Below are 21,578 nucleotides of genomic sequence, written 5' to 3'. Positions count from 1 at the left end.
CATTCTCATTTGAAGAAATTTTTGATGATATGTGGTACACAAAGACAACCTGGAGTTTCAGATGAAGTGATTCGACTCACCTTATTTCCATTCTCTCTTCGGGATTCAGCATTGGAGTGGTATGACTCACTTCCACAAGCTATTATAGCTACTTGGGAGCAGTTATCTCAAGCTTTTCTATCTCAATTTTTCCCACCTGGGAAGACCACTCATTTGAGGAATTTGATGGTAGCTTTTAAGCCAAGAGATGATGAAACTTTGTATGAGTCTTGGATGAGATTTAAGGAGCTTGAAAGGCAATGTCCTCATCATGAAATACCCAAATGGATGATTGTTCAGAATTTCTACACCAGAGTTACTCTAACCATAAGAAACACAATTGATTCACAAGCAGGAGGAGATTTCATGAGAATGACAAGTGAAGAATGCTATGATCTATTAGAGAAGATTGCTCATAATACCCACTTATGGGGAAATCCTAGAGCACTTGAGCCAAAGAAGGCTGGGATTTATGAACTTGACTCAGTTAGCTACATGAATGCAAGATTTGATCAGTTGACTCAGCTTCTTAGTGATTTTTGCACAAAGGCAACAACCTCAACTCCTACAACTATGCAACAAGTTGCCTTCACAGATGGAACTCAAAGTTGTGGAGTTGATTACTCTTCTTATGGTGATGATTATTTGCAAGAACAAGCTGCTTATGCAGGAGGTTATCAACAAAAACCTATGGGAAATTCTTACTCTAATGTGAACAACTCAACATGGAGACCACAAGCAACTTTTGCTCAACAAGGCCAAAGCTCAAATTATGCTCATAACCAGCAGTATATGCAGCAGAATAGGCCTCAATTTCAGCCTCAATTTCAGCCCACAAGGCAGCCACAACCTGGATATCAAGCAAGAGCACAAAAATCCCTTCCATCTCATGAACCGAAACCAACCTTGGAAAGCATGATGGAGAAATTTTTTGCTGAACAAAGTAAGATGAATAGCAAATTGGAGGAAGAAATGCAACACATGAGACAAACCATGGATCAATTACAAGTCCACAACCGCATGTTGGAGACTCAATTGGCTCAACAAGCAAGCTCATCAGGAAGCAAATCCTTTGGGAAATTACCTAGCCAACCACAAAACCCTCATGAACAATGTAAGGTTGTAACCTTGAGAAGTGGTAAGAAAGTTGGTCAAGAGAGTGAAAACAAGAGAGAAGAAAAAGAGAGCACAAAAGAAGAAAATTCAGTTGAGAGCAAGAAAAATGAAAAAGAAGAAAAAAGCAAAAGTGAGCAAGATGAGGGAGAAAAACCATACATCCCACCTGAACCTTACAAGCCCACCCTTAACTAACCTCAAAGATTCATCAAGCATATGCTAGACAAACAATTTGGCAAATTCCTTGAAGTGCTAAAGAAGTTGTATATCAATGTGCCATTCACTGAGGCACTATCCCAAATGCCAAGTTATGCCAAGTTTTTGAAGGAGATTCTTTCCAACAAGAGAAGATTAGAAGATTATGACACCATCAACTTGGGAGAGCAATGCAGTGCTATAATTCAGAAGAAGTTACCTCCCAAACTCAAAGATCCGGGTGTGTTTTCCATTTCTTGTCATATTGGTGATAATTGTGTGGTAAATGCCTTATGTGACCTTGGAGCTAGTGTCAGCCTAATGCCTCTTTCAATGTATGAGAAGTTGAATATGGGAGAGTTGAAGCCCACAAATATGTATCTTTCATTGGCTGACCGTTCAATTAAGTATCCAGAAGGCATTTTAGAAAATGTGCCTATCAAGGTTGGGAAATTCTACATTCCGGTGGACTTTGTCATTCTAGATATAGAAGAAGACACAAAAGTTCCTATCTTATTGGGAAGACCCTTTTTGGCAACAGCTGGTGCATTAATTGATGTGAAGGGTGAGAAATTGACACTTAGAGTGGGAGATGATCAAATGATATTCAACATCAATCCTGCCATGAAAAGGAAACATGAAGAAGTTGAGTCTTGTTTGCGGGAAGACATTATCGATGAGATTGTTCAAGAGCATTTCAGAAAAAGCTATCCACAAGACCCACTTGAAAATTGCTTAGTCCATGGTGGGAGCATTGATGATGACAATCACAACATAGCTACTTTTGCACAACACTTGGGGAGCTCTCCACCACATCCTGAAGCCACAATTTTTCAACTTGAAGAAGTGCAAAATTTGGAAATCAAACAACCATCATTAAAGGTAGAGGATGCCCCAAAGGTAGATCTTAAACCTCTTCCTTCCAACCTCAGGTATGCTTTTCTTGGACCCAATGGAACATATCCTGTTATAATTAATGCATCTTTGACTGATATTGAGAATGAAAAATTGTTGAGAGTTTTGAGAAAATATAGAAGAGTTTTGAGTTATGCAATTGATGATATAAAGGGAATTAGTTCAACAGTTTGTATGCATAGGATTTTCCTAGAGCCAAATAGTAAACCTTCCATTGAACACCAAAGAAGATTGAATCCTACAATGAAGGATGTTGTGAAAAAGGAAATCCTAAAATTACTAGCTGCTGGAATTATTTACCCCATTTCTGACAGTGAGTGGGTGAGTCCTGTGCATGTTGTACCAAAAAAAGGTGGGGTGACAGTTGTTAAAAATGAGAATAATGAGTTGATACCCACTAGAACTGTTACAGGTTGGAGAATATGCATAGACTATAGGAAGTTGAATAATGCTACAAGAAAAGACCATTTTCCCCTTCCTTTTATGGATCAAATGTTAGAAATATTAGCCAAGCATTCATTCTTTTGTTACTTAGATGGATATTCTGGTTTCTTTCAAATTCCAATCCATCTTGATGACCAAGAAAAAACTACCTTTACCTGTCCCTATGGCACCTTTGCCTATCGAAGGATGCCATTCGGATTGTGTAATGCGCCTGGAACATTTCAAAGGTGCATGATGGCCATTTTTTCTGATTTTATTGAAGAAATTATGGAGGTCTTCATGGATGACTTTTCAGTATATGGCACTAATTTTGATTCATGCTTGACTAATTTATCTAAAATCTTACAGAGATGTGTTGATAATGATTTGGTGTTGAATTGGGAGAAATGCCACTTTATGGTCCAAGAGGGAATCGTTTTAGGGCATTTAATCTCAAATAGGGGAATTGAAGTGGATAGAGCTAAAATAGAAATTATTGAAAAAATGCCCCCTCCAACCACTATCAAAGGAGTGCGGAGTTTTCTTGGACATGCTGGGTTTTACCGGTGATTTATTCAGGATTTTTCTAAACTTGCTAAACCCTTAACAAATCTTTTGAATCATGATGTTAAATTTGATTTTAATCAAGATTGTATGGTTGCTTTTTGCAGGTTGAAGACGGCATTGACAACGGCTCCTATCATGCAACCCCCGGATTGGACTTTGCCATTCGAAATCATGTGTGATGCAAGCGAGTTTCTTTGTTGAGCCTGGCCAGCGTGAAAAGATAGAAAACCTTATGCCATTTACTATGCAAGTCGAACCCTTGATGAAGCTCAAGTTAATTATGCCACAACTGAAAAGGAGTTCCTTGCAGTAGTATTTGCACTCAATAAATTTCGTTCTTATTTGGTCAACTCAAAGGTAATAGTTTTCACTGATCATGCAGCAATAAGGTATTTAATGAGCAAGAAAGAAGCTAAATCTAGGTTGATTAGATGGATTTTGTTACTTCAAGAATTTGATTTGGAAATAAGAGATAAAAAAAGTGTTGAGAATGTGGTGGCTGATCACCATTCTAGGATAAAAACTGAAAATAAAGATGATGAAATTGTGCCAATTGATGAGTTTTTTATGAATGAGCAGTTGTATGTGTTGAAATCTTCACTTCCATGGTTTGCTGATATTGTGAATTTCTTGTCTTGTGGTGTCTTGCCACCTGATTTGTCTTGGCAGCAAAAGAAAAGATTCTTGCATGATGTTAAATTTTATTCTTGGGAAGAACCTCTTTTGTTTAGAAGATGTAATGATGGAATAATTAGGAGATGTATACCAGAGGAAGAAATAAATAATGTTATTTACCATTGTCATTCCTCTGAATATGGTGGTCATTTTAGTGTCTCAAAAACTGTTGAAAAAGTCTTGACATCAGGTTTCTATTGGCCTAATATGTTTAAACATGTGCGAGACCTTGTAAGCAAGTGTGATAGGTGCCAAAGGGTAGGCAACATTTCCAAGAGAGATGAGATGCCCCAACAGTCCATATTAGAAGTTGAATTGTTTGATGTGTGGGGAATTGATTTCATGGGGCCATTTCCATCTTCTTATGGGAATAAATATATCTTGGTAGGGGTGGACTATGTATCTAAATGGGTAGAAGCTATTGCTACACCTACCAATGATGCAAAAGTTGTGGTGAAATTTCTGAAAAAATTTGTTTTAACTAGATTTGGTGCCCCACGTGCCATAATCAGTGATGGTGGTAGCCATTTTTGCAACCACCAATTTGAAAAATTGATGAGAAAGTATGGGGTAAAGCATAGGATTGCCACACCATATCACCCTCAAACAAATGGCCAAGTAGAAATCACAAATAGAGAAATTAAGCAAATCTTGGAGAAAACTGTCAATAAGTCCAGAAAAGATTGGTCCCTTAAATTAGATGACACTCTTTGGGCATATAGAACAGCATTTAAAACCCCCATAGGAACTACACCTTATAGGTTAGTTTTTGGGAAATCATGCCATTTGCCCGTAGAGTTAGAACATAAAGCTTATTGGGCCATTAGAGCAATCAATTTTGATTTACAAACTGCTGGGCACAAAAGACTTTTACAACTTGATGAGTTAGAAGAATTGAGACTTTATGCTTATGAAAATGCTAGGATCTATAAAGAAAGAACTAAAAAATGGCATAATAAGCATATCAAGAAAAAGGACTTTAAAGAAGGAGATTTGGTTCTCTTATTCAATTCAAGGTTAAAATTTTTTCCAGGAAAATTAAAATCAAGGTGGTCAGGTCCATTCAAAATTGTGAAAGTTTTAACTCATGGTGCTGTGGAAATTTTTGGTGAAAAATCTGGTAATTTCAAGGTAAATGGACAAAGCTTAAGGCACTATTCAGTTGGTGAGCCAATTGAGAAGATAGCAACTTGCTATCTCTCTCATTCTCCATAAAATCTTGAGTGAGTATGGTCAAGCTAAAGACCTAAACTTAGCATTTTTTGGGCATAACTCATAATTTTTCATTGATTCTCTATTTCTTTCATATATATATTTGTTTGTTTTTTTTTTTTTATACTCCTTATTCAGAGTTTAACATTGTTCTAATTTCCTTGTGCAGATGGGATGCAATGCATTGCAAGCAAATGAGCATAAAAATTTTATTTTAGTGTTAGCTTTAAATTTTTAGCTTTAAATTTTAGTTTCAAATTTGTTTACTTATAATTTTTATCTTTCTTTTGTTGAGTATTTGCTGGTGGATCTTGCTGGATTCATTGCCCTTTTTGTTAATTTTAAGAGAAAATTTTTTCAAACCTTGTCACCTTGGTTTAATAAGAAAATTATTTTTTTTTAACCATAAAAAAAAATAATAATAATAACTAAACCAAATCCAAAGCCCGAAACCAAACCTAAAACCCAAAGCCCAAAAACCATAACCCATAGCCCAACCGACCAAAACCCATAACCCATAGCCCAACCGACTAAAACCCAAACCCATAGCCCACACCTTCACCTTCTTCCTCTCGGCTTAGCCCCGACCACCCCCGCTTCACCGTCACCTTCGTCTTCACATTCCCCTCCACAACCCACCATTCCTCTTCTACTTCTTCTTCTTCTATTTCCGTCCCTTCCCTCCATTTCGCCATGCCCGACTCCCCACTCTCTTTTGAAAACTCACCTCCCCACTCCTCACAGCCGCCGCAACCCCAAACCACTCCACCCATGAATGCCAACCCATCGCCGGCCCATTCTGGTGACACCCCTATCGCTACATTCAAGAAGAAAAAGGCAAAAAGCATAAAGCCGCACAAATCAACAAGCGGCGCCAAGCGGAAGCGACCCGAACCGGCCACACAAGAACTCCCGATTCGCCCCAATGTCTGCACTTTTCTGTCCGCCGTGGAATCCCGAAATCGGCAGTCAAGCGCCCGGGTAAATCAAAAGGTAACTTCGCAATTCCTTCCTCTTTGCTTGCTGCTCGACATTGGGTATTACCTACTGCTGAAATGAAAAGAAACAAGGCAAGAGTCGAAGCTCGAAAAATGGTTCAAACTCAGTATTTGGATGTGTCTACACTTAAATCTTTGAAGATATATGATGAAATGCAGACTCTGTTAGATGCTTTAGGTTGGGTGCGATTTGCACATAAACAGGAACTGGTTTACCCCATTCTAGTGCAGGAATTTATGGCCTCCCTGTCCACTAGTGAGCATAAAAATACCTTGGATAATGACTTGACAATCAATTTTAGATGCCTTGGTCAAGATAGGGTGTTGTCTATGGATAATTTTCACCATATATTCGGCTTTCCACCTGATGGTTTGTTCAAAATACCTACTAGCCAAAGGGACTATAATGGGTATGAATTTTGGCAGCAAATTGCACCTTCAGCAGGTACTTTCAAACCGGGGCACAGTAAGGCCTCCAAGATTGAGAGTCATGCCTTGAGATTGCTTCAGAGATTAATTGCAAATACAGTTTTAGGAAGGGGAACTAGTGTTGGCACAATGTCTCAGTATGATTTATTCTTTTTGTGGTGTGCAAAAACTGGTAAAAAAGCTTCACCTGGTTACTATTTTTGCCGTCATGTGATCCGCCAGACTACTAGGGGTACTGGTAACATTGTGTTTGGAGGTTTGGTCACACCCATTGCTCACTATTTTGGCTTTAATCCTCAAGTTCACAAGTGTGCTGCTGTTCCAACTGGTTTGCTATTTTTGGATGCACCTCATTTGGCTAACCAAAAATTTTGTATCAAGAATGAGGCTACCAAGCTGTATGAAATTCCTGCATCCACCGCACCACCACCTGGCTCTCCCACTGCAATTAGCTCCTCCTCAGCATCTGAGAAACCATCCGAGCAGCCTTCATGCCAGGCTCCACCAGCTGCCCAACCTGCTTCATCAACAGCTTCTGGACCATCCATGGCAACCCTTCTAACATTCATGGAGAATCTCAGTGATGAGATCTATTCTTTTCGACAAATGACGGATGTCTCTTTTCAAACATTGCGGGATTTAGCTGATATATATTTGGATAGAAGTGCTGAAATGCAAGACGAGTTGAAAGTCATGCGAGCTAAGCTGGAGAAGATCGAAACAAACGAGGCACTGATTTTGAGAATCATCTCTCCACAGCAACCGCCAAACGCACCACCACCTCCTCAAGATGGCAAGGGCAAAGGAGTTCTCATACCTGACTGACTAGCTTTTATTCTCCATTTACATTTCATGTCTTTAATTTCGTTGCTTAATTAATTAATGTTTTGAACTTATTTAGTTAATATTTTGCTTGTGTTGTCTTTATTTTACTTGAACCATTTACTTCTTCAGTATTTTTTTTAGTTCCTCATAAAGTACATTTGTCTTTTGAATCTTTAGCACTTTGCTCACTTGCTTTGATTTACTATTTCGGATTTACACTTCATGGTTATATTTTTGAGCTTAACTTCCCTATTCCAAATTTTTGAATTTAATTGATTTAATGAATTCCATTGCACTGTTTCTTTTGCAATGAGTGCAGCAGCTGTCCAAATTTTACTTAATTAAATTGGCTGCACTTCAATGAGGTAACAATTCTCATCTCAACTTGTGTCACTTTCAACACAAGTTGTGCTATCGCTTATGCAACAGGGTAATAATTCTTTATGCACATATGAGCCACCCATTTTCTGTACATATAGCCAAATTATCCCATTCCTTGCACTCTTTTAACATTGAGGACAATGTTCATTCTGAGTATGGGGGAGAGGGTAAATTTTTTGCAAAATTATTTTTCCTTTTTTACTTGCATATAGTGACATACTCATTCATTACTTCATACTTGTACATATTCACATACATACACTTGCATATAGCTTCATACACTTAGTTATGCATACTTAGTTACATATAGGTTGACTATACATTTACACTCATGCATTTCATTTATTCATTTAAAATTTTTGAATTTTTAAACCAGTCTTTGAATTCCATAAGTTGCTTATTCAAGCAATCCAACTTGCCTTTAGATGGTTAGTGGAATGAAAGTTCCAGCTGGGTACAAAGTTTTAAGCATTATTCTTTCTCTTACTTAATAGCTGAAAATTAATACATTCATCTAGGTATGCAGATTCTGATTAGTTATTTTGAGTTTTGAGTGTCCGAATAAGCCTTTAAGGAAGAAAATGGTCATTGTCGTCTCACCATTCCTAGAACAAGCATCTTAGATCTTTCAAAGCGAAATTTTTAACTTGCATTTGATAAGAATATGATTTAGGCATTCCTTCATATTTTAAACCTCACATTTAGCCTTAACCTACCTTAATCTCATTTCAACCCTTGCAAACCCCCTTGAACCTTAATTCCCTAATTTCTTTGGAACCCAAATCTTTTACCTAGCCATTAAACCTAAACACTACCACCTATTATGAGAATAATATTTTAGCAATTAAGTGCATAAAAAAAATAAAATAAATAATGATATATAAAAAAAAAATGGTCACCAAAATATCCCAAAGGTAATTTTGGGTGTGACATGAAATAGGGACGCATACAAAATAAAAAAAATATATTATAAAAGTAGTCCCTTTATTGTGATAGCACTTGAGATTCATTGTGAATTTCTTTCCTCTTGATAAAAAAAATTCTATTAAAAAAAAATGGATGCACTTCGAGTTTCATGATTAATATTATTCTCATATTTTGTTTTCCTTATTCCCTTTTTTTGTTAACACAATTTTACCCTATTTTGACCCCATTATAACCCTTAAAAAGACCTAATGATTCTTTAAAAAATGCTTGTTACATTAGTAGAGTTATATCTTTTATGCTTGCATATGGGTTTGGCAATATAATCTTTCATATATTACTCACCATCTATTTGAGACACATTGGCTATCTATTTCATTTAGGTTTGTTTTGGCACAATTGACTCTTGTAGCTGGTTGGTATTTGTTGCTTGGGTTGATTGGTTAATTCTTAGCTATTTTGTAATTGTTGAGAGTGATTGCTTCATTCTTTGTGCTTCGCTGGCGGGAACTTGGAATGTTGGTGGCTAGGGGTAAGTTGGTGGTTTGGATTTGTGATTTTTGTATTTTCAAAGGCTGACTCTATTCCCTTCCAAATGAGTTTTAATGAAATTTTGCTTGGGGACAAGCAAGAGTTTGAGTATGGGGGAATTTGATGCATGCATTTTAGATCATCATTTAGGTGTAATTTTTGCACATAATTTACCCTTGTTCATAGCTATTATTATAGATATTAGCATATATTTAGTCAATTTTATAATCTTCACACTTCTTAGTTTAATTTTTGGAATTTATTTGTTTTGTAGGTTAAATTTGGAGAAATTTGATGTATTTTGATCAGAGTAGCCATTTGGAGGAGATTAGAGTTGAATTGCAAAAATTTTTGAAGTTGAGCAAAAAAAATGGTCGAGAGTTACACAACCTACAGCACAACCAATTTAGCTTATGTCGCAGGTTGTGTCGAGCGTCAGATATTCAGGCAGATTGTTACACAACCCGCGACACAACCCGCGACATAACCGATTCAGCTTATGTCATTTTTACTGGAAATGGCTGACGTGGCATTTCCTGTAACAGCCCGATCCTTCTCCGGTTAGTATTGTCCGCTTTGGCCCATGGGCCTCATGGATTTTTCCCTTGGGAGGTTTCATTCCCAAAAGCGCGCTGACCAGGTGAGGAAGGCTCCCACATATATGGCCCAAGTCTTTCCTTCTCATTTCCGATGTGGGACACGAAGTTTCCACCCCAGTGCGTAGCTGGTTGAACAAGCACGTCCCAACCCCATCCCTGGGTCGTGACAAGCCCACCAGCTTCCGCCTGGTGCGTCCTCGCACCACACACCGTACTAGAGGGAGTCCAGCTCTGATACCACAAATGTAATGGCCCGGCCCACTAGTGATATTGTCCGCTCTGGGTCGAAACCCTCACGGTTTTAAAACGCGTCAATAGGGGTTAAGAACCATCATCTTATGAACCTAGCATCTCTCCCGTGTTTTGTCGATGTGGGATTTGATTAGGGTGTTACAATCCACCCCCCTTATGGGACTCAGCGTCCTCGCTGAGGTTTGCCCCACCACCGTTCAAGGTTGCACGCGAAGCCGCTCTGATACCACAAATGTAATGGCCCGGCCCACTAGTGATATTGTCCGCTCTGGGCTGAAGCCCTCACGGTTTTAAAACGCGTCAATAGGGGTTACGAACTGTCAACTTATGAACCCAGCATCTCTCCCGTGTTTTGTCGATGTGGGATTTGCCTAGGGTGTTACATTTCCGTTACTCTGATTTTATACCTCACTTTCTCTGGAATCTTCCACCTTTTTACCCATTCTAGGGCAGTCCCCTCACCTATATAAAGTCCCCTTTATCATTTTCTTTCCATAAGGAGCAAGGGAGGCATTTTTAGCAAGAAAAGAAGGAGAGGAAGAGAAGAACACGTGAAGCTATTTTCCAGCAGCTGCAGAACTCGTTTTCTGCACTTTCCAGCAGCAGCTTCTGCTGCATTTTTCTGGGTTTTTCTATTCCTTAACTTAGATTTCCATTATTTCTTCATTTATACATTTGGGTTTGTATTGAAACTATGATTAGTGAGTAGTTGTTTGAGATTCTAGAGATGGGTTTGTAAATATTGTTTTGGATTGTGGTTTTGAACTGATTTAGCCATTCAAATGAAGATTGTTTCATTTTGATTTATTGCTTGTGAGCTTGTTGCCTTGCTTGATGAATGAGCCCTCATTAAGTTAAGTTTTAATCCTTAATAGATGGACTGAAAAGTGAATATTAGGGATAGATAATCTTGCAATAAACTTAGTTTTCTTGGTGTTAGAGATAAGCTAAGAGAATTAAGGGGACTTTCCAAAATCAATTAGAGCATTAATTGGGTTTTTGTTAGGTTTGAAATACCGTGAAAACAGGGTTTGATTTAATGAAAACCAACTTTGAGATGCTTGAAAAAGGTTTCAAAAATTTAAGAATTGATTTCCCTCAAAATTGCAATTCTCATGTGTTTGGCTAAATCAGTTCAAAACCACATGCAAACAATATTGAAAATCCAATCTCTAGAATCATTTTAATTTTTATTGAATTTAGATTTAATTCCTCCAAATTTCATAAATAGCAAATTTCAATTTAAATCTTAGTAATCTAGTTTAATTAATTTAGTTAATTGTTTAATTTAGTTTAAACTCCTCAAATATCAATTTTAATTTCAAATTTTATTTTACATCTTTAAATTTTGTCATTCTAATTAGTTTATACTTTTATTTCCAATTTAAACACAATTCCCTGTGGGTTCTATATCATTTTTAAAACTATACTACTGTGACCCGTGCACTTGCGAATTTCAGTATTGGAGTAACTGCTGTTAGACTCTCAATCTCATATCTTTTTAAATTTTTAAGCAATTCGAGATGTAACAAAGTCCATCCGGTAATCCAATAATTCACAGCAACATTATATATCAATATAAGTATACGGAATTATCAAAAGGAGCCAAAGAGAAGGGAAAAAAATAGTATACATGAATGGAAGTTAAAAAATATATACTAATTAATTCAAAAGAAATAGTTTTATTGAAAATTCAAGTATTGAGATTAAAATATGTAAGATATTATAAAAAAAAAACTAAAAATAATTAATCATGCAATGTGAAATAAAATATTAATAAAAATTAAAAGAAAACTTTTTATAAAAAATATTTTGACTTTGATATTATATTACAAATCTAAATTTAAAATTCAAAAGTTGAAGTGAGAAAGCCTCCTAAAATCTCAAAGTGGAAGATGTAGCAGAAGACCTCTTAAGGTGTATAAGTAGAGGATGTGAGAGAAGGGATTAAGAATAATTTATTTTAATATCTGCTCAAATAATTAATTAATAACAGAGAGAAATGGATTTTTTTTTTTTTTAGGGTGGGGTGTGGGGGTTGGAAGGTAGATGGAAGTGGGGATCATGTGGGTTTGGGTTGCAAACAATTTGTACGATGAATTGCGGTCCATCAGCATTTCAAGAAGCACAAGACTACAACTACCCTCCACTTCACCTCACTAGTTTAATTTGTTCATCCGGTCATCTTCATCTCCCTACTACTCTCTCTTCTTACTTTTTTTTTTTTTTTCAAAATTATATTAAAAATAATAAAAAAAGAAAAAACCTAATATAATATTGACGAATTAAATCCAGGTCAATAGATCCCTCTTCATAGTCTTTCCTCTCTGGATTACGCAATCAATTAAATCTGGACCAGTTCCATCGGTTCAATAAAAAAAATCAGATATCAATTCTTTCATCAGTCGGATTTATTCAGCATAATTTTTTTATTACTTGATAAATTGATCCATACAGTCCGAGTTCAATGGATTAAGCAATTTATAATAATAAAAAAATAACGTGTCAATTATTCTATTACCATTGTAAAAAAAATTATAAAATTTGTAATGTTTGAAGAGTCAACCTTACTCTTTTGATTCGGGTTTCTCTTCAAAACCAATGTCTCACCCGTGGGTCAAACCTTTCTCACGTGTCAAAGTAGCAGATACACAGGAATACCTACATATCCAGACGCTTCAACCCACCTCTAGCTATTACCTTTTTTTTGTTTTAATTTTTTTTTATTTAATCTCAATCTCTATAAAAATCAAAGCTCTTGTTGCCCAACATACACACCGATGGTAGATGGGTTCTCAATCCAAGGTCTATGAGGACCCTGCAGCTGCTGGTTTGTTGTTCTTCATCTTCTTTAGCTCTATAGCTTTCTTGCTAGCTATATGATTCTCTCTCTCTTTTTAAGGCTTGATTCAGTGATTTCAACAACAACTAATTTGTTTTGGTATTATTTTCAGGTGGGTTTTCTGTGTGGGGCGATTACTTGCACTTCCACCATGGAACTAACATACTTGATGAGAACCCTTTTTCCTATATCTAGCAAACAAATTTAAACAAGCTATCAACCAGATGTTCATCATCCGGGTGAGTGGTTTCCTTGCTATTCTTGTCAAGTGATCAGTCTTTTGCGAATTAGTCTGGGCTTCGTTGTCTGTTCGACCTTGTTCAAAAGCATATATATTTAGGACTATCAAACCTCCAATTTAGATGGGTTTAACACGAACAAGATCAAGATGTAATGAAAACAACCCTGGTTAATTAGCGTCTTCTATGATGGAATAATAAGATCTCAAAATATAATGTATTAGTTTTGGTCCTTCCTCTATTGGTATGCCATGCATATGCACATGCATCTTATGCACCACATAACCCATGTATCTTATGAGGAATTAAGTTATGGAATAATGTAATTACCATAAGAAGGAAAGGAAATAGTGATTAAGGGTTTCAACATAAATACAATCCAAATATATTAGATTTTCATATCTGCAATGAAATATATATTTGTCAATACCAAGTTATAGGTAGTGGTTCATAGAAGAGGAAGAAATACATGTTTGTTTCTATATCTCTGTGAATTCCTAATGGATTTCCTAGAACGATAGAACTAGCTAGATGAAATGAGATATATATATATACTAAGATTTCCTTCTCATGATCTCATCAATGTCCGTTATATCCTCTGTAAAAGTTTTCTTTTCCATGAAAGAAGTGAAAAAGAGAAGTTTATTGCACAATAAATTCCTTGTAAAGTATGTACAATTATGATTCACGATATATAGCCAGAGCCTTACACATAAAGAACTGAAAAAGTTTAGGTATTCTTGATTACAAAGTTCAATAAATTAAGTCATCAACTTTTAGAGTTTGGAAGAAGAAGAAGATATCCCTTTATTCTGAAATGGCCTGATTACATTTTTGTACATTTTTATTATTTTTCTTGTTTGGGTTAAGCTTGTACTGTTCCTTCCCGTGAGGAGTGTTTGACACTTGTGAGGGACCATAACCTTTTTTACACGAAACCCATTTAGGGCCATAACTCTTTTTTCTTTTATTTATTGAGAATGGGCGGCTAGATGTATAAGCTTTATATACACTTGAAGATCTAGACAATAATTTTTCCTTTATTCACAGGTCACAGTTAATGGTTAAAGCTAAAGAATTGCCTTAATATCTATATACTATACTTAAGACCATGCACTAGACGGATAGAGGGAAATCAAATGTAATAAAAATACTAGATTAATTATAACAATAATAATGAACATTGGTTGATCAGGTGATCAGAATGTGGCTGTTAAGAGTATAAATTTGGAAATCTCCTCTTTTATTAACTTTTTCTTTTTTTTTTTTAAAAAAAGAAAAATTTTAGTTATATATAATAGTACATGCGATTAACCAAGAAAATTAGAAAAGGGTAGTTCTAAATAAAAGTTTTGAAGGTCGAACATGCTGCGAATGCGAGGTATTGAGCAAAAGACTACTTACTTGACAAGGCTTTGCATGGAATTCAACGCCTAAAATCTTCATATATATTCAATTCAGTGCTGGAAGAAAGGTACGTTGTCGCTTGAGAAGCTTATTCTAAGGTACGTTGTCGCTTGACAAAGGTATACTTGGATGAGTATCAGGTAAGTTACCATTATTCTTTTGTTTTTTTTTTCTTAATTTGCTTGGTAAGTTTCAGGTAATTCTTCTCCCATGACAAGCAAGTCCTGATTAACATGTCCACTCGTATGCATAAATTTCTTGGTGCTCCACTGTTGGATTCACCCACCATTCAAAACCAGTAAATCACCCTCTAGCTAGCTGGCTTGTTTACTTAGTATCTACATTTGATTGATTAATCATTTCTTTTCCTATATGTTAATAATGAAAGCATTTTTCATTCTTGGAAATCTTTTTTTTTTTTTTTTGTTAAATGGAATGCTAGTTTTATATAATTGTTTACTTTTTAAATGCTGTCAAAATCTCACTTTGAATTGTAATCTACATTTGAATTACCAGTTAGAGCAGCACATGAAGTTTGAAAATCATTACACATGACACTAAATCGAAATTAAAAGTGCTAATAACCTTTAATTAGTAGTATTAAAATCATTTTTAATATTTCAAATTCTTTAATTTGAGTTTGAATTAAAGTCAAATGATAAAAAAAATGGAGTCCAGAAGGTCAAAATCTAACTTTCCTGTTCCAGTCGGATTTGTCTCTTTACAAAGAATCCAAGAACAATAAATGCCTGAACCATATTCAACCACTTATGTACACACAAATTCATGAATATATATATGCATTTTGCAGCTATGGCTACCCACTCAAAATGATTTTATGCTTCCATTAGAATAAATTATGAAAAAACCTTATATTTCATTTTAATTGGGTTTAATTTCGTTTTTCAGCCAATCATATTACTGATCAAATTAAACTTAAATCTCTTAATCAGCCTTCTGCAGGTGATGCCTGTTTTTTTCTTAATCGATAAATCAGATCAGAATTATTCTTTCTCAAAATGCTCAGGAGAAAAAAAAAATTAAATAAAAGAAAACCACAGTGAGCAAGCTTATTCTTCCAACCGCCCATTATACCTACCCTCTTTCTCTCTCACTACTTCAACTACCAAAGGAGATCTTGTAATGTCAAGAAATTAAACAGCATGAAATGATTGGGTCTTATCTAATCATTCATCTATGCTCTTGAATTTCTCAAAAATTAAAAAAAAAAAAACAATAAATCCATATTTAGATGCAAATATAAAAAATTCCACATAAATTTTTTTAAAAAATATAGAATACGAAAGAACAAATAAACATAATAATAGTGGGTACTAATATGAATGATAATATTACTATTTGAAGTTTTCATTAATGAATAATGAGATTAATCTGATCATGTGCATGCTACCACTCTGTCTTCTTTTAAATTTTCATTTGTTAAATTTTTAAATATTTTTCATAAGAATGTAATAGTATAATGTCTTTTAATAATCATTATATCAAATAGCGATTCTATCAAGAACAGATAGAAATGGCTTTGTATTTTAGCATATAATCATTCAGATAATCTTCATTTTTAATGGTTGGTTGTAACGAATTATATCAGAAAATTTTCAAATTTGAGGGTTAGATATGTATTTTGAAAATTTCAAAATAGATTTCAAATAATTTAATTAATATATTATTTTTCATTTTTTAAAATAATTTTCATCCTCCTTTTTGGACTTAGAAATTTGAAAGTAAGAAGGGGTATTATCCTGAAGAAATTATAAAGAACAGTCGGAAATATTGAACATTTTTTCCCCTTCTCTTCTGGTGATCAACTACAGGCAATATTATCGAAGAAGATTACTCTTGCATGTCATTTTATAGGGTCCCAACTAGGAATTCATTAGAATTTAGCTGTTTGACTAATTAATTTTTTTTTTTTTTTTTATAATCGTGTCTAATTAAAAATGAAGTGCTTCCAAACTCTTGGAATGCTCTTCTAGTTGATCATTCAAATGGAGTAATGAAAGTTTTTATTCTCATTAAAAACTAATATTGCGATTATTAAAGGTGGCAAATGAATTAGTTGAATGAGTTATTTTGGATTATTTTGAATTGTCAGAAATTTTAGATTTCATTTGAAAAAGATAATATAGGGAAAAATCAATTTAGATTATATATAAATTAAAGTTACTCGTCGAATCGCTTAATAAAAAGGATTTATATTTAAATTCGGGTGAATTTACAAATTGCATATCATTTTGAGTCAAAATATTAAATTTTATAAAAATATAATTTCTATTAATTAATTTTTCATATCAAAATTTGAGTCAATTGAGTTCATCTCAATGAAATTATATGAGTTATTCAGTCATTGGATTGAATTTTAAACTCTGTTTATTTTGTACAAAATAATTTATATATATATAAAATATTTTTTTAAAAAAATTATTTTTTATAAAAATATTTTATACTTTTTAATTGTAAAATTAAACTAATGATATGTATTTATATTATATATATATAAGTGTTTTTATATTTTAATAAAATTATTAAAATTTAAAAAATAAAAATAATTTTTTTTATTTTAAAAAGATAATAACTTAATTTTTTATTAAAATAATATTAAGTTAATTAAATAAATCTCATGCCGTTTACGAGGAATGAAGGGCCTGAGGTTTGAGTATCCATATATTATGTAGTCCATATCATTGCACTCTATAATAATAATAATAATAATAATAATAATACATGTTGGATTGAAATTCATTACTTGATAAGTCGCTGTGTAAGAAAAAAAAAGGATTAATTTATGATTTACAAATTATTTTAGATCAAAGATGATTAATTTTATTCGTTTAGTTTTAATAACAATATTTAATGAATGGTATAAAATTCAAATATGTACAAATTTAAAACGGGTTATAAATAATCTTCAATCAATTAACTCACAAATCGACGAGTTAATTAAATAAATAATCGTGCAGAGATAAAGTATGCCTCCCAATGAATTTGATTAATTTTAATTGTAAACATTGTAATTAATATAATTTTTTATCTTTAATTAAAAAAAATCCTCCCCAATGCCTCTCACATTACATTAATTTTAGTTTTGAGGTTTTATTCAAAGTTTTTTTTTTTCCTTTTACAATTATTCAAAGTTGCTTAACTTCTAAATTATTAATTAAATTTTGTTATCATACTCTAAGGCAGAAAATCCCACCTAAAGTATAATTTTTTTAACCTAAAGTATAATGATTATGTTTGCTTGTCAACAATCAATAACTTAATCAAGTCGGAAACTTGGAACCGATAGATATTGCATTTGCATAAAAAGAAAAGAGGTTTTTTTTTTTTTTTTTTTTTTTAAGGTAAAATCCATTAAGAGAGAGTAAACATTGCAAGCACAAGTTAAAAGCTCAAGGTTCACCAAATTATTAAAAAAAAAAAAAATTTAGCCCTAATCAAGCAAAGGACCCCAAGACTCAAAATCAAAACCCTAGAGCTAACAAGAGAACAGCAAAGAAAAATTGGTAGAGTCATCGTGCTGCCGAGTTTCATTCGCCGTTTGGGAGAAGATCATCTAAGCTCTTGAAGAAGGAGCATTAGCCCAAGCTTAAGAAGCCATCAGCACTAATAGAAACCATTCTTCCAAAACCAGTAAAGGAACTCAAGAGCAAAACCACAAATGAATCCATGAACTTATGGAGAGAGTCAATCGACAGAGCTCCAAACTTCATCTTGACCTTAGAGGATTAGGCAGCATTAAATCATGTCAGTTATGCAACCCTAAAAGTGTTGTCCTAATTTTAATTTTGAAAATGAATTATAGTATCACTCAACTAAAACTTATTGGTTCTGTTGGTTTAATTTTAATTTGAAGTTTCATACACTTACTATTTTTTGATTTATGTGAAAAAAAATTGATGGGGTGTCAATATTTTAAAACCTTGTCTCATCCATTATGTTGATATAGCCATTAATTTTTTTCAAATTGTTGCACAGAAAAGCAAAGTAAAATATGCTTTTAGAAATGATTAAAGGTTATTATTTTAAAATGAATTTGATATATTTTAATTATAAAAATTCTAAATATTTAAAAAATATATTTTCTATAAAAATAATTTTCAATCTTAATTAATACCGAAAAAATTGATGGTATTTAATTTTTTTGTTCCCCAATTCTTTGTAGTAGTCCACAAGTGAATGATTGGGAAACATAGATGGTATATGTCTCTCTCACACATCAAAGATGGCTGTTAAAGTAGATAATGAAGAACTATAGCACCAACAAGTCAAACCTAAGCAATAATGTCCGAAATTCATATCCTCCTACTTTAGACTGTCCAATTAAAAAAAAAACTTAGATTTTTTTTTTTAAAGAACAAAGAAAATTCAAAACCACCGTTGTATCTGTATCTCCATAAAATCAGATTAGCAGAGAAAGAACACCAGCTAGCATATACGGCTTTGAGCTGAGAAATCTCCTCTACATAGATAGGTGCTTCCGCTTCCACTTCCTCTTCCTCTTGATTGAGTTTTGATTCTTTATAAATTAATATTGCCTTTCAAGGGGAAATTAATTAAGCAGTTGAATTAACCATATGATAATATTGTTAATAAATATTTATATTCCAGGTTTCTCTGCAACAAAAAGAAGATATCGTAGAGGAAAGGAAGCAATAAAAATACAGATTGATCAGATGCGACGAGTGGCGGTCGGCGGCCAGGTGAGTGTGTTCCATGTTATATGCTGGTCAAGGGAGCAGTCTTTTTGCAGATTAACCTTTCTTTCATTGTCTGTTCGACCTGAAATTAATATATATAGGTTTAGCACTCAGAAAAAAAAAAGGAAAACCCTAGCTAGAGCACCTAATAAAACCTTATCTTAATCAGTTTTGATTAATTACTTTGAGTGTCCATGATCCGACTTCCTCTAATTACATCCAAAAAATTACCATCGTTTTGAGAAAAAGCAAATATATATGTAAGTTTCTGTGCAGCTGTAGCGATTGGTCTTGCTCTATCTATACACATTATTTAGTTATTCGGATAACCAATCTATGCATGATTTGATTTCTTTCTCTATATTGAAAGATTTTTGTACACTAATGCATTCGATTCTTAATTTCTTCTATGTATCGACATGTGTGTGTGCCATCTATCTGCATAAGCCACTTGGAATGTTTGTGTTGAAGGTTTATTGAGTTGGGTTTCGATAGAATATCCATGCTGTGTTGGTCCCTGTTCAAATCAAGTTTAGTTATTTTTGTACAAAAATAGGCTTAGGGCTATGTGATATCCGTGCATGTGAAATACAAACGTAGATATATTTTAAGGTCGAATAGACAGTGGACGCTAGGTATTGGCTAAGAGACTGCTCATTTGACAAGGCTATTTGCATGGAATTCGACTTCCCAAGGATCCTTCCATCGCTCTTGTTTTTGTCAGACTTGAACAAGAAGAGAAGGTAAGAAACACGTCAACTTTTCAGTGGGAAAATACTAGGTTGCAAAACTCCAGGAATATATGAATACATTGAGGATCTCTCTCTCTCTCTCTCTCTCTCTCATGATCTTGATTCTTGATGCAAAAATTTCTTCTCTCTAGCCTTCTAGAGAGAGTTTATTTTTTATTTATTTATTTATTTTTTCATGTCTTTCGTTTTTCTTGAGGACACAGGCCCCTTCTCTCGGCTGTCATGTGGAGAGGGCTCCTTGAGTTTCTTGTGATGTGGGTCTGTCGGCTGGAGCAACCATATTTCAACATGGCTTTGTTCTTTTCGCGGACCGTTTGAGTTAAGGCTTGGTGGGAAGGTGATGGGCATATGGGTCCGCCGCATTGATATATCATTGGCCGATCGAAGGAAATAACGTATAAACTTAAGGATATTATTTAAACTTAAATAGATTAGTTTTAGTTCGAATCATTCGAATTATTAATCAGGTTAATTTTCAAATTTTATATAAAAATGGAATGAAATATAAATCAATTAATTGTGTTAAAATTGTGGATTCTATGTAAAATAGAACAATTCCAATTCTCCACAGAAGATAAACTCTTCATGTATTATAATTCATGTATTATAACACAGCAGCATTGACCCCTTCACGTATGATTTAAATACCAGGATCACAAGTAATTAGTCATGCTGGGCCATAATCAAAAGCGTGCTCAGAGCACTGTGCTCTGAATTAGGTCTCTATGTGGACAGATGAACTTTGAAGAGAGTGGCTGTGTGACCATTGCTCGTGCAAACTCAGGGGTAGGTGGGGTGAAATACTTTTTTTTTTTCCTTAATTGTGCAATCAGTTGTATTTTTTGTCCCCTCGAGACAAAATTCAGTTTTTTATTATTTTCTTTTGAAATTTTTTGACTGAAAATAGTGAATGACTGTGAACAAAGTTTAGGGTTTGAAATTGGGATAAATCAATTTGATTTGATTCTCATTACTATATATTCTTTACTGATTTTTTCGATTGACTAATGTGAGACTCCAATTTTTTTTTTTTAATGAGGCATTGGCATTTATACAAATTAATAAAAATTTGACATATATTAAAAAATAAAAATATTATAACACGTATTTTAAATTTCAATATTATATTTAATTCTTAATTTTGTATTGTAATCAAACATAATTAATTTTGTATTGTAACATTTCATTATAATATTTTCATATATAATTTTACATTGCATGAAAATTATTGGTTTTTATGTCCAATTATAAATTTAATTTTAAAAATTGAATACAATTGCTCCCAATATAAAAAATTAGGATACTAAAACTAAAATTAAAACTTTAAAATAAAATTGTAAATTAATGAAAATATTTAGTATTTTTTATCCAATTGACCTAAAAGTAATGATAATGCTTTTATTTATTTTTGCAAGCTTTTACTTTACTTTTATTATATCTCTCATATCTCTCTCATATTCAAATAATAATTTTTATTTAAATTAATGATATAAAAAATTTGTTTAAAATTATAGTTCATAAATTAATTTGACCAGTTTA

The 21,578-nt window shown here is 33.6% G+C and overlaps 2 long non-coding RNA genes and 1 other non-coding gene across 3 annotated transcripts; 2 read left to right on the top strand and 1 right to left on the bottom strand.

Annotated features, from left to right (window-relative positions):
* Positions 1–210: 210 nt before the first annotated feature.
* Positions 211–317, bottom strand: LOC131176217 (small nucleolar RNA R71). The gene has a single exon (XR_009146342.1). It is a non-coding gene; the product is annotated as a small nucleolar RNA R71 (small nucleolar RNA).
* Positions 318–12,781: 12,464 nt separating this feature from the next.
* Positions 12,782–14,422, top strand: LOC110666304 (uncharacterized). Its single transcript, XR_002497138.2, has 2 exons — positions 12,782–12,911; positions 13,036–14,422. It is a non-coding gene; the product is annotated as an uncharacterized LOC110666304 (long non-coding RNA).
* A 2,907-nt stretch (positions 14,423–17,329) lies between these two features.
* On the top strand, positions 17,330–21,108 carry LOC110666305 (uncharacterized). The gene is made up of 2 exons (XR_002497139.2): positions 17,330–19,061; positions 19,199–21,108. It is a non-coding gene; the product is annotated as an uncharacterized LOC110666305 (long non-coding RNA).
* The last annotated feature ends 470 nt before the right edge of the window (positions 21,109–21,578 follow it).

The sequence above is a fragment of the Hevea brasiliensis genome, chromosome 18 (assembly GCF_030052815.1).
Source record: "Hevea brasiliensis isolate MT/VB/25A 57/8 chromosome 18, ASM3005281v1, whole genome shotgun sequence".
Taxonomy (NCBI): Eukaryota; Viridiplantae; Streptophyta; class Magnoliopsida; order Malpighiales; family Euphorbiaceae; genus Hevea; species Hevea brasiliensis.
The sequence above is the reverse complement of the archived record's forward strand: the minus strand, read 5'-3'. Positions and strand labels throughout refer to the sequence as shown.